The 15,061-nt window shown below is 35.3% G+C and overlaps 1 long non-coding RNA gene across 1 annotated transcript; it reads left to right on the top strand.

The window, feature by feature from the left end:
• Positions 1-710: 710 nt before the first annotated feature.
• LOC145663717 (uncharacterized) lies at positions 711-14,637 on the top strand. The gene is made up of 3 exons (XR_014127246.1): positions 711-861; positions 7,549-7,648; positions 14,566-14,637. It is a non-coding gene; the product is annotated as an uncharacterized LOC145663717 (long non-coding RNA).
• The last annotated feature ends 424 nt before the right edge of the window (positions 14,638-15,061 follow it).

The raw sequence follows: 15,061 nt of genomic DNA, 5'->3' as shown, positions 1-15,061 counted from the left end.
GTTAGCCTTAATTGCTGCCTGACGATCTTCATTTTGTTCATGTGTTGGTCTTCCGGCACGTAGTACGTCTTCGAGTGTTTCATCACTGTCCTTAAACTTGTTAAACCACTGCTGCACTTGTCCGCGTACTCACGACGCCCTTACTAAAGGCCTGGCATATCTTCCGCCCAGATGCAGCGGCGTTTGACCCCAGTTTGGACTCGTACAGCATACACGCCGTTATGACGCTCTGTGGGTGTCTCATGTTCATTCTGTCCTTACGCAAGTTCACGGTGTCACTGAACTTACACAAGCAGGTAGTATGTTAGATATACCCACACCAACAACTGACCTTCGCCTCATCTCCATTCACATTCAACTAACGGTGTGAGGGCCAGGTGAACATAGACGTCTAGAAAAAGTGACAGAACTTTCTTGGTTACCTTTATAATATCTCTTATGTTCATAAGGGCAAGGAATCAAAGAATAGATTCTTTAACATTATTAGAACGATATAATATAATTAAAATAAGGTGATAATTAAAAAACACAATCAGAATATTTATTTCGAATATCAATTGCTACTGCTAATCATAATATCTGAAGCCTTAATATGATAATTGAGCATTGTGCAATAATAAAAATAGGTAATAGTAAAGTAAGAATAGATAATTTTGAATTAAAGTAACCAAGGTATTATAATGAAATTCGAACAATCTGGCCATAATGAAAGTAAAATTGAATAAGTATTTTGTTTTGTTAATAATTTACAAGTACAATAAATTGTAGATATATGTCATAAACATTCAAATAAGTTAATGATAGCAAAGGCAAGATGAAACCAAATTTAAAAATGAAATGTATCCAATTGTGTTGAATAAGGTAAGTTTTGAATTAGTAAAGAACCACAGTATTATCTTCTTTTTCAACTTATTGAGTTTGATGTAGCATATAGGTGAGTGTATGTTCATCAATTTTTCGCAGATGGTTATACTGTTTCTTCCGCAGTGACACATTTCGTACGTAAATGTTAATAACTTTTTGGGATTTTTGTTTTATCTGTGAACTAAAACTTTTATACGAATTGTAATATAACATGCAAACATATAGTATATCTATAGATAACTCACGTACAGTTACAGAGAAATGAGAGAGTTGATCGATAAACAAAAGCTGCATGTAAGGGATATGTAAGAATTTGATATATGGTTTGAAAAATGGATTAGGAGATCCAATACAGAAATAATCATGGTTGAACAGTTGAATCAAAGCGATATCAGTAGTTATATATAATTAAAAAGAAACAGAGTATATACGCAAGCTAGCAAAAATAATTAAGGACTACTGCATGGAATCACTTCGAGGAGACAACTTTATATTATTTTTATTAATCGATTTCAATTAATCGTACCCCGTTTATATATATGTATGTATGTATTCATGTTCTCGGTATGTTCGTGCATAACTTTCGCATAGATCGCTGTTTTTGAGTTGTCTTCTTTTGTTTGAAGAAGATTGCTTTCCTGGTGGTCCCATGTAAATTTCTGTGGAATCTAATGTTATCTTTGGAGGTAGAATAACATCTCAACAGATGCTGGGTTAATACGGCAAAGTAACATGTGTATAGGCAACCACATATTCTTGAAAGTAATCGTGGTTGCATAACAGCACTGGGGTTGAACTAAAAAAAAAAAAATCGGATACTGTAAGATCTTAAACAAGTGGGTTTCGTTTCACATTCTTAAAATATGGTAACTTCCAAACTATGCGAACTTAATGCTACAACTTGCAGTCGTAACACAAAAATAAGGTCAGAGATGGAACTACCGTTCGTATATCTCTTGTCGTTTTTTGCTAAATGAAGATTAATACTGAAACAAGAAGTGACGAGTATATTTCTACAACTTAGGTTTTCATGAAAGAAATAAAGTTCGATTAAACTTGTTGTGGTTGAAACATATTTTACAGATGCTTAATCGATTCTCGCTATATCCTACTGATTTTGCTTTATGGAAATCCATAGTGAAATGGGATGTAATACATTTCTACCAGTATCGTTTTCGTTTTGTGGCGATCAAAATTCAAATCAGAAATGGTTAAGTTCTATAACTTTCAGTTTGAACAGAAGTCTACGGATAAAATGGACCTATTCTTGGGAAGTTGAATGGCTGAAACTGAAAACGTATGTCACTATATCTTATCGTCTTAGCCCTATAGAGATAAAGAACTGAAACCAGAAATAGCAGTAAATTTCTACAACGTCGGAATTTAACAGTGAAATGCAGATGAATATATCATATTATCCTTAGACGCTAAATCGTTTCCAGAAACGACTTGACGCAATGTATTACTGTATTTGTTCTATGGATATCAACTTTGAAACCAGATTGATAATTTCTACACTTCCTGTCTGAATAAGGAGTTAAGGGATAAAAGAAAGCATACTTTTGGGCGCTTAACCAACTCCACAGGACTGCACTTTAGCTGTTTTTTTTTACCTCCTTTGTTCTATGACGTTCAAATTTGAACCTGAAAGTGGTTAATTTCTACAACTTTCGGTTTCAAGAGAAGGCGAAGAGAATAAATTAAACCTATTGTTGAAACGCTGCTCAAAACCCATTTGATCTTTGTGTTGGAATTAATTTTGAAATTACTCTACATTTCCACATGAAAAAGGAATAGCGCTTATGACCCCAGATTTGATTTTAGATAGAGATAAATATGAATTCAGAGGCGGATCTAGAAGGTAAAAACTGGGGGGGGGGCAGTCAGACCCTAGTCTATGATAGGTATATGATGAGTTTACTATAAAGTTTCAAAAATATATACATAATACCTTAAATTATTTTTGTCATCCAAAAAACTGGGGGACCTAGGACCCCGGGCCCCGGTCTAGATCCGCCATTGTAGGCATTTAATAATTATTTACCAATATTTATTTAAGTCTGTTAAGTATACGATAAATCGAAGAAAGAGTAATTAGCTATTCAGAATTACTTAGTTATTCAAGTGTACGTATGTAAATTTACTTCCCTAAATAACTTGGAGTTTGGATTCGTTATTATGTGTTTCTACTAATGTAAGAAACAGAGCTCACACATATTACATTGCTGGGTTATTTTTAGTTGTCACTCCAATCATTAGAACCATGCCTATTGAACTTATAGTATTGTAATGTTAGTGTGTGTGTACGTACGTTACTCCACACAAGAACACTCAAACGCAAGAGAATTTTTCATTTTCTTCCAATAGACAACTGCATCGAGTACCTCAGACGAATGTGTTAGTGAAATCCGTTAAAATATAATAACGGGTAACAGTGATATGTCCGTCCACTATCCCACACAATAACTCTTGAACAAAAGTTAACTATTGAATTATGTTCTCTCGCAATAAATAGCTTAAACGATTATCTCCACCAGATTCGTTTATGCTGTCAATTCGTTAGCATCTTCACGTGTAAAAGTGACCTTCAGTAGCCACTTTTTACTGTTGAAACAAAAATAGTAGAAGTTATAGATCTTGACGTTAGATGACAGCAAACATCCTCGAGCTGTTGACATATATCGGGCGAAGGTGAAACTTCTAGTGGGTGACAGTTTTTAGTGTCTATGAGTTTATTTTAAGCATTAATTACTCTGGTGGGATCTCACAGACTCCAATCGTTTTTTGTTTTTGTAAATTTAAAGGTAATCTGTCGACGGTGCAGGCTTTGTGTCTACTCTCATAGTTTGGCGTGAAATATCACTGTATTAATACAAACAAAAACTAGTACTCTGCCGTTTTATAACCTCGTGGGACTGGAAGTAAATTTTTGATTGCTCAACCAACCGTATTTTTTGCGATTTCATGCGTCGCACTATGGTTTCAGCGATCGTGTACCATATGATTGGTCGGACAACCTTGTCGGAACGTAACGGAAATTGCAGAAGTTTCTTATTCTGCCACAAGCGGCAGCATTGTCGACAAGTAACCAGCAGTCCTACCAAAATGGACGTGCCTGCAAGACGAAGTATGTTATTATTTTTGCTCATTTGTATTTGTTTGTAAAATGAGTGTGTGAGGAATTAACACATAAACTTAGAATTCTGAATTTGTCTATAGTTTGATTGTAATGTTTGATGAAAGAAGGTGGTTGCTGTAAAAAATCTTAAAATTCGGTTAGGGAAATTTTTTGAAGAATTTTCATCCCTACAGTTCCTTCCATAATTTTCCTCTCGTTATCAACACTTCAATCAAACTTACGGCATAAAATTTCCCCATTCTACTTCTAAAAACAAGATCTCAATCATATCAATCGAGTAAATAGACTTTGAGTTATAATTCATTAACTGAAAGTCTACAAAAACAACAAAAATGACTTTGTCTCGATAGGGTTGCGTAGCAATGAGACCTGAAGGTTGGTAGAGCAACCTACCCTTCTTACCTTACAGTTACATGCTTTTTCAAGAAAACTGAAGCTTTACGTTTCGGTGGGTCTGATTACTATAAAAACCATAATGAAACATTTCTGCAACATTCAGATTAATTTCGGAGCCCAAGAGGATAATATAAGTTGTTTGGAGTCTGGTATACCCCAAGAGAGTCTAGACGTTTCTTTTATGTTATTGTTGTTGTTGAACTACGTCAATGGTAAACCACTAACTATATATATGCAGAGATATAGGGTCCGTTAAAGCTATAAGGTTAAGCCTATCTAAATATTTTATACATCATTTTCAAATGATGCTTTTAGACATCGATACAATGAATTTTATTAAAATGGATTTGTTTTATACTACACTGCTTAAATATCAAGCGATTAATAATAGATTTTGAAGTAGAGCTCTTAAAACAACGCATTCAAGGCTATCTTTCGTTCTTTCATCCATTTGGGACGTGACAATCACTCACGCATCGCTCTCAGCAGACGAAAACTATTTACGAAATACACACACACACACACACAAAAAAAAAAAAACGATGCAACGAAAGTGGACGAATGTTGACGAAACTGATTAAGGCTAGCCTTTCGGGTGTTCGGGAAGACAAAGAAACAGACGCGGTCTTCTAAGAAAATATAAAACATTTAGCAAGATTATGAAAACTTTACCAGCTCTATTCAGTAAGAAGTGCTGTTATGAATAGAATTAATACAGCAAGGATCTTGTTGCGTGCTGGCTTACGTTATCGCAACTCAAACTTTGCATTTCATTTTGTAATAATCGGCAGTAGTTGTAATTGCTTGTATTTGCGTTCCGTTGCAATCCGCAAATTTGGTGAAAACCAATACGGAATGAGGCCCCAGATGAGCAAGTAAGACATTTAAGGCCATATGCAGAGTCGTTCTGACACCTGATTACTGCCATACTAAAAAGTTCAACTAACATATGTTCCCTGTAGTAGTCAGGCCTTTAGTATGACGCTAATCATACATCAAAACGACTCTGCATAAGGCCCTTCCAGTTTAAGTAGTACAGTCAACGACAAAAAGTTATTTTCGTTTGGTAAAATTTATTTAAGAATAACGGTGGTATGGCTGGAACGTAACAACGGTGTTATGGCTTTAGCATACAGAAAATTACATTCTTTTTATTAATTTATTGAAAACTGTGCACAAATTACATTCTGAATTTATTTACGAAACTAATTTCATCAAACGGAAAGAACTTTTGTTGCTGACTGTACCATACCAGAGCATGGTTAACTAGAAGCGTAGAGATAAATGGGGGGCTAATTTCAGTCCACATTACACTTGTACCAGTATACACATGCAACAAACAACTAAAGCTTCAAGTGGATCTGGGCCTCTGATATCATCCGCTAGCTACGGGCCTGATTTCAGTCTATCATTTCGAAACTCCATACTATGTTACAGTATATATGTTCGTTTTTGCTTTTGTAATTGTAAATTGGATGTTTATTTATATAGAACTATCGAAACGACATAACAGCTGGCACCGGCTCTAGACTAAGTGTTACCTTCTGTGGTCAGTCCACGGTCAAATAGAAATGAAATTACATTTTCATTGTTCAGCTCAAATCTCTTGACGTTTAAGGACTTTCTCTTTTTACAATACCCTTCGCAAGTTAGTCGAGATTGTCTTATACCGTATGCTTGTCAGGAGTATTATTTGCATTGATAAATCTCTTTATCCATAGAACGTTAGTGTATGTTTAGGAAAAAAAGAAAATCGTTTCTAAATAGTAAGCGGAAAAAGAATGAATCTACGTGCATTAGTTAAATATTTCACTATAAGATTGTTTCTTCATATACAAGTCAATCTAAACCAGTGTTTATTCTTTTATCTTCTCAGTTTGAAGCGTTTACTTCGTTCTCCCATCTGTGTTTCACGAAAGAAACGTTTTACGTTATACTTGTACACGAAAGAAAATGAAATCCGACAACGTCGTTCTTATGTGCCATTCGCTTATGCTAAACATCAAGAGGGTGAGCCAACAACTTTATAAATATCTGTTGCAGTATGTGTATGAATTACTTAAAAATTCCAGAACAAGGAATAGAAAGCAAGAAAATTGTTCAGCATTGGAATCAGAGCTAAAAGTGAGGGAGAACGTGGGGGGACGTCGTCCCCTCACCTCCACAAATATGTACGGCGTCCCCCCAGTTCCTAAACAATTACAATGGGCAAAGAAAGGCATGGGGACGGCGTGACGTCATGCCGCTACCTACCGTTCCCCTACCTTTTCAGATCCACTTTTACCCCTGATTGGAATTATATATATAAGTTAAAAATCAAGAACTTTAATATTCGTGAAAGAAACAATTAACTGATATTACAATAATAATAACAACAATAATATTACAACAATAACAGACTGCAATTAACTGATATTACAAAAGATGAGAGTACTTATTTTCGTCAAACCCAACTGGAGTATGTTACTTATATTCACTCTGATTACATATGGGTTAAAATCTTTTAGATATTTGATTTAATGAGTATTATCTTAATCTTTGTCTGTGATGTATTTTTCAACAAATATTGCTAGACGCATTTGAAATTAAAAAGAAAAGAATCATTGGAAAAGAAAGAATCATAATTTAGGATAAAAGAAAATTTTATACCATTGCTCTGTAAAAAAAAAATTAATTTTACAGTTGATGATACTCCAGTAACTTGGGCTTCTCAATTGGCCTCATAGACAATAACTCAGAGACATTTAAATCTGTAATGGGAAGCCCCTGGTTCGACCCTTGACCAATTGAGGTTATAGCGGACAACATCGTGTCCGTGAATTTTCTCGGGACACTCCATCTTCATCCCACTTTCTCATTCCACCAATTCGTCCATCATCATTCACTTGCTTTAATCATCGTTTGCCCTAACCCAAAGGGCATAATCGTTAGACGATAAACTCAAATTTTAGTTTTTTGCTTTTTTCTCAATTTTCGCGGAAACTACATATGATGATTTGCCACACACGCATATCTCATTTTGTTATTTTGAAGACATCTATCAGAAATATATATGCGTAATCTTTGGACAGTTTTTTTTTTTTTTTTTTGAAAAATAATACGCCAATAACAGGAGTCTTACAATTTATTTATTTCGACTTCATTTGCAGATCAATATTTTACTACATTTTCGACACGCATAGTTGGTCTTAGAAAGTCGCCACGCCACGCAAATGCCAGATTTCTTTCGAAGATTTCTCTCTCTTAAAGGTAAGTAATTTTAACATGTTTGATTTTAGGTACTGTATCAAAATAGTTCGCATTAAATCAGTTTACAGTTGAAATATATTGTAATATTCCTCATATGACTGTTATATACTAACAACCAACACGTGCATATATTTATAAAAAATATGTATAAACCCATACGAATTACTACAGTAACAGACTATGGGGACACCTGCGACATTACTGTTCATGTTTCGACAAAGGAACACCAGTGCCACCACAAACTAGAGTAGTTATTAAACCAAAGAGGAGGACAGCAATTGGTATCAATCTTGCGCTGGTCACCTCCACTCCTTTTACTTGCTTGGAGCCTAGGAGCTGCCCAACGCAAAGCCTTGAACTTACTCAGAGCTCTAGGCTTTCTTTCGTGCCCCCTTAGTTTGCTCGGAACTATGTAGGACTCATAACCTCAGCCACCCAGCTTGTGTGGAGCTTTGTGGCTTTCAAATCCTCCTCTGCTTCCATGCAGCATCATTGGTGATCCTAAACTCACTCTACCTAGTTTGTTCTGGCCTTGGGATACTTTTCTTTCCCAAGTATTAGTGAAATACTTATATTAGAGTGGTTTTGTATTACAACATTTATAATAAGGAGTTTCTATAATAAAATTCGGTAGTGGGATAAAGTTCCCGTGTATAATTTAGCTCTAGCTATACTTGTATAAGCAGAACTTTGCAATATCAATAATCCTAACTAATGAAACAAAAAGATATTGTAACGGTTTTCGTTAGCTCAATCGGTGTTTGTTTTCAGTAAAAAGAATGTTAGTTCATAAATCCAGAATATTAAAAATTGTGTATGGGTTTTATGTTGACCTGTCGTGTGAGGCGTTCCTAATTACGTTACATGTGTTACGATTCGGAACATATCTGTATCCCGAGATATCTGGTAACATCTGATCATGATCTTTTGTGTGGTACCTCAACACCAAGGTACCGGTGCTCGAGTGGTGTTACAAGCTACAGCAGCATTTCAGATTTTGCCAGGGGGGGGGGGCAAGATTCTTCACGAACGTAAGTTTCACGTCTTTTATTAGTATATTAGTGTACAATTTATTAAGAAGGAAGTGTTTCTCAAACTCAGGGGAGGCAATTGTTCCCTCCTGCAGCTCCCAAATGATGCACCTACTTGCAGAACTAGGTGAATAAAGAAGGAACGCGAAAATAGAAACAGCGCGAGGATCGTCTTTCTACATGTATATAACATGTGTTGTTAGTAACACTACAGCTAGCATATTAGCAAAAGTTATTATATTAATATTACAAATATATCTTACAGATATCTCAAAACCCTTCCAATCACATAGGTACAGTCATCACATTAATTGGCCTATCAAGCTAATGAGCACTTTGATAAGATAACAACAAAGTTTGGCTATAGTGTAACAGGTCTGACATAACTAATGCTTGTAACGAAGGACATGCAGGTTTCCTTTAGTTTTATTCTTAAATACACACATATTAAAATGAATGAGATTTATTATATTGATATTTATAATACAAAGTAAAAACTCTCGGTCTTAGAAGTTGATGAGGTAATTAGGGTAGAAGTTATACTAAAAGTATAAACTTCAAATTAGCACTAGCTTGATGTGTACTCACAACGACCCAGAAAGTGTCACTAGTAGGTTAAGCATCGGATTTGTAATTTACAAACCTGTGTTCGAATCCAGATAGTGCCACTTCATTTTATATCTATACTATTAAAAATACTTTAGTGAGAATTCATGACTCTCCTGAAGGCCGAACTTTAAAAGTTCACTGCGGAAAACAGGATAAATTTTAAAATTTCTAACTATATATTGATATACATATATGTGATGTAACCGATGGAAATTTTCAATCGAAATATGCGTACATCAAACTTCTTTGACAGTCTTCCTATAAAGGCAGCAAAAAGCCCTAATAACAACCGGACACATAAGTCAGTCTTAAGATAATAGGAAAAATAAATCCGATGAATCCAAAGACCGGAGCTTCGAATCCATGGCAGAAAGGATTGTTTGTATTTTCTCTTTTGTTAAGATTAGGAAATAATTAAAAAATAACGAGTGATGGCAACACTTGAAACAAATCAGGAAAAATACAACATTAAAATAATATCATGCACACGTTATGCGAAAATATTGCTTGTGTGAAACAATATCTGTAAGCGTTCGTAGATAATTGAAACGCAGGTAATTCTACGTTAATAAATCTATACCTTGGAATGGATTTCTTTTTTTTTATTAAAAAAGTGTCATTTCTTCATTGATGTGTTTTATAAAAAACTTCGATTGAAATTTTATACAAGACAATAAACTTCAAACTAATAAACAATGCCTTTGTATATTGTAATGTACTGTGTGCTTATGTACACAAACAATACCGTGTATTCTTGTTTGTAAACATCATCACATGGAGTTACTGCACACCACGTGGGATTACTATGAGCAGCAGACGACTGACCACTGGCACCTTCTACGAAGCACATGACGACAGGATATAGTAGAAGCTCCATCGCCAACTTCGAGGACTATAAATTCGACAGCAACCAGCGAACCAAATCTGGAGGCCCTCCTACTGCTTGCTTCGGAGCATTAGGAGAACCTAACCCCAAAGCCTCTAGTCTGCTTCGGGCTCTGTTGGGAATCATACTAGAGTAGGTTAGCCTGCTTCGGGGCTCTTCTAAACCCTCATTGTTTGCTTCGGAGCATTGGGGTTTCCTTCTCAACTCCGCTTAGCCTGCTTCGAGGCTCTGTGGAGACCCTGCCCTCGACCACACGGTCAAGGACTACTTAATTTCACCTTATAAATTAGAGGAAAGCACTTCTGTAGTATTTTCTGTAAATACTGTTATACAGTGAATTTTTATAAAATAAACCGGTGGTGGGAGTCCATTACCGGTCTTGTTTATTAAGTAGCATTACCTACCAAGAAGTTTTATAATATACTGTAAATACGAGTAGGTGTTGATTATATTGCATATATATTGTAATTATTTCGAATTAATTATATGAAGTAAGTCATAAGGGACGTCTAGAAGGTATGGTGGCAGGAAAAGGAGGGAGTTGATGAAATATGCTACATTTAATGGAGATATTAGAACAGAAAAATCCTACGTGAAGATGAAGAGGTTAGGGTGCAAAAGTTTCTCGGTTGCGGCAAGATATCTACCAATGATGTCTATGATGATGACAATTATATCATTTATGGATCTCGAAGGATTATCGCCTCTTGAGTGCATTTTGTTCTACATAAAGCCAATATATTTGATAATGACTAAAATCTGTCATATCGTGACATCTGTCTATACATGACACTCTGCTTATTTCTCGGTAAACTACACCTATAACTCCTTTTTCTCCAAGATTTCTAAACTAAAACTTCACATATCCTTTCCATACAAGTTTTCGTCGTCTTCTTCTTCCTCTGAGCCTGTATTCCAGTTAGTTGGGATCGGATCGCTGTACCCCAACTGCTTCTATGTTGTTCCGTTTCCATTGTGAGACCACACTGTACCATATCGCTCTTCACACTTCTTCGACCTGCCTCGTGCTTGTTTCCCTTTCTGTTCTGCAGCACCCGCTCTGTGAGCTACGTATTACGAAGGTCTTCTTGTTACATGTCTAAACCATCTCAGTTATCTCTCTGTTATAGCTTTTCTATCAGTAGTCACCTTTATTGTTCCCCGGATCACTTCGTTATTAATTCTACCCTTAGAATAATAGAAAAATTCCGGAAGAGAAATATTGTTTTACAACGATCTACTTCAGTAGTAACGCTTTCATTAAAACGCGAGTGTGCCAAGGAGACGCAGTCATATCAAGGGCCACCTTCAAATAGTAACCGTACGTAACCTTAACAGTAATTTCTTATTCTTGGACATGTTTCTGTAATATTATGTTTATACATACAATACAATACATAACTAATATTCTAATCTGTACTAAGACGTCAGAAAATATTAATAAGAGTGAGATTAGGTATAAAAAGTATAGTTTTAATGGTATAAGTGGAACACAAATTAAGTAGTCATAGAATTCTAGCCTACCCGATTCTTTTGTTATCCGGCCTGCCCTATCGTTATATTAGGCCAGATAGTTGGTAGTCTACTGTACACGCAGTTAAGAGAGGAGAGGACAAGTTTTCGAAGTGAGACAAGAATAGGCTTGACGAGACTAGGAAGAAGCTTTTGAGAATCGAGACGAGATAATAAAACTTTATTTCGCGTCTCGTCTCGTCTCGTGGTCAACACTATCCGTAACATACGGATCATAGGCGCCGACTTTGGGGGCAGGACACTTTTGGCACCCTCAATGTTTAAAGATGGGGTCCTCGCTCCCCCAATATAATTCACCCGAGGAAGAATTAACAAAGAAGAGCAAGAATTTCTGTCGTAAACATTGTCGTGATTTTAATTCAATATTAGGGCCAGCCTTCTTATTCGACAGGAAACGCCATTTTCAAAACTGATTTTAATAGAGCACTGAAGCTTCAAGCAACACTCTGGCAGCACTGATATGATAAGCTAAGATCAATGTGGTGCGCAAACTTGCAGTGAAGTTCCCAAATTTTGGACTTGAATTTGTTTTAATATCTTTAGGCACATTTCAATGAGGTCGTGAATTTTCCAGAGGAGTGGATGCAGCTGACCGAGATCTAGGAAGGAGGGGGACCTCATCAAGCAGTTCATAGAAAACGGCTGAATATAATGATATGTTTATTCAATATTTTGGCCTCTCTCAATACTTTCTTCAAGTCGGCACCTATTATACGAATAATCAATATGGATTTAATCTTCTTACTCCTCTCGCCCTGAATGAAACACATTGACTCATCGCTCAACCGCCCAATTACGGTAACACATCCTTTTTACAAGTTTCTTGTAACCCTTCATAACACAAGAGGTGAATCTTTGCCACGACGTATTTGGATTTTATCCAATAACTTAGTTAAGATTTGTTAAGCATGTATTAGGGCAACACTTAAATAATATTGACCACTTCAATTACATACAGCATCACAACTAATCGCTTTAACGACCGATTTTGGCACTGCACATTCTGATAATGGTTCGACTTCGAAAAAGCAATTTTTAAATCCCCCTCGCACATCATGCTCCTGCTCACCTCTAAAATTAATGTTAATGTTAATGCTTACTTGCAATTATTTTTACTTTCTTTTTCTTTTTTTATACCAAAAACGGTTGCTGATATGAAACGAAAAACAACATTAACTATCAGATTTTGACGTTTGTAACTAGCTTTATGCAAACAAACTTGAAACAATAGAAATATGTAGGACAAGGGCGCCCATGTTGTGGTTTCCAAAGAGGGCAAGTATAAGCGACGTTTCAAATATAATTTCAAATTTTGCTGTAGCTAATGTAAAAATTCTATTGGATTTTCGATATTACCAAGTACAATTTCCTCTTAGGGGGGCGAGTGTCCCACCTTGCCCCCCCTGATGAGCGCCCTTGATGTAGGATATCAAAATTAAATTTGCTTACTTAATGTGTAGTGTTGTACATACTACACGTAAAAGAACCATGGATACTACATAAATACGTTACTGAATAATGGAAAAAGTACAGAAGGCTTTTGAAATGAGGGTGTGACCAAGAAGAGAAAATTATGAGATCGCAATACAAACTGATGATAAAGTATTAAAAAATAATTAGTAGGACACGAAAGAACAATCATCAAGATAAATTGGTTGAAACATTGACTATGAAGACACAATGTCCTGAAAATCATGATAAGGGAGGGGGAGGCCAATAAGATTACTACAATTCATTAAAACTGAAAATAGCTGCATTAATAAGACCGCCATTCCAATTGAAGTTCGCCAGGAAGCCTCTTACTTAAATAGCTTATTTTCACCCTTCCTGCTTCTTTAAATAACATTATATATATAAAAAAAATATCAATGGTAAGAAATTTGCTCTGCTGGACATCAAAACAACAAAAGAATACAAAACGCTTTTAAAAAATTCACTTCCTTTTCCCCGTAAATATAAAATGATAGAAACTAAATATGTTTTTAGGTTCTAGAAGACAAATTGATTTTGCATGGTCTCGTCAGAACATGTTTGTCAGATTCATCCATAAAAAATTGTTAAAATTCAGCTTTCTACATATCAGCGGCTTAGTGCCATAGGAACGTGAAATGGGTTTTCGTATTTGATTTTAGTTTTTGATAATCTAAAATGCTTTTTATTTGTTAAACCGTATTTTACAAGGAAGTTTGACTTATAATCATTTCACAGAAAGAAACATTCGAGCTCAGATAATGTCAGAAATGTTCGTATCTCAAGAAACCATTTTTTGCGGATACGTTCCTTTCACCTTTCCATGTACTTTTGGCCACTCAACATTGTCATAACCGACGACTTTACTAACAATATAGCTATAAAACCTACGCAACCTAAAATACACTTTGTTATTTACACTTACGGAATTACAAGTAGTTTAATATATAACGAGTATGAGTATCTCCGTTAGGGAAAGACGAACAACAATCTGCTAGTGCTAGAAACTTTTGATAAAGAAATAAATAATTCCAGCAAAAAGTAACTGCCAATTAATTATTAGCTATTGGGAACGAATCGCATACTTTTTAACCAAGCAAAAGTTAATCCTCTTTTTATTTTCTTGATAACTATATGCATGAGAATTTTCCATGAATGCTTTTACACTAACGCATATAATTTTATGTTGTTCAATGAGGATAACTGATTTCTATGTGTTATCTTTTTACGAAATCTTTTTCCGTTAAACACAACAATTTTATAGAATGCACAGACTGTCAATTAAAACAATATTAAACGGAGTCCAAGTATTTTATTTAAGTATATTGTTTGAGATTTCAATTAATAGTTCTGTTTCCTTAGTAATTATAAATGCTGATATTTTGCAGCAGTTTCTGATGAACACAAATGATTTGCACTGTTTATGTACAATTTTCTGAAGAAACTGAAAATTTAATGAGGTATTTTACTTTTATAATATTTGTTTTACAGTATTAGTAGGTCTATTTTTTAATAACAATTTGAACTTTTCAATAATTACGAGGCGCATTTTAAAAGAAAGAGCCGATATTTAATTGGAAACAGGTAAATAAGTTTAACAACATTGTTTTATTGAGTAAAAACAAGTGCATATGCACCTTATTTTTCAACATAGTCACCATTATTTTCCAAGCACTTTATGTACCGTGGCACAAGTTTTTTTTATACCCTCTGCATAGAAGTTCGCCGCCTGGGAGTTCAGCCACTTCAACACTGCCGTTTTCAATTCATCAGGTTCTTCAAATCGTTGAGATGAAAGCCACTTTTTAGGTGCAGAAAGAGATGATAGAGGCAATGGTGAAGCGACGATTTTCTTTAACTTTTTCATTCACTCGCTGCACCAAG

The sequence above is a fragment of the Thermobia domestica genome, chromosome 11 (assembly GCF_964235325.1).
Source record: "Thermobia domestica chromosome 11, izTheDome1.hap1.1, whole genome shotgun sequence".
NCBI classification, from domain to species: domain Eukaryota; kingdom Metazoa; phylum Arthropoda; class Insecta; order Zygentoma; family Lepismatidae; genus Thermobia; species Thermobia domestica.
This window is presented reverse-complemented; position numbering and strand designations above follow the sequence as displayed.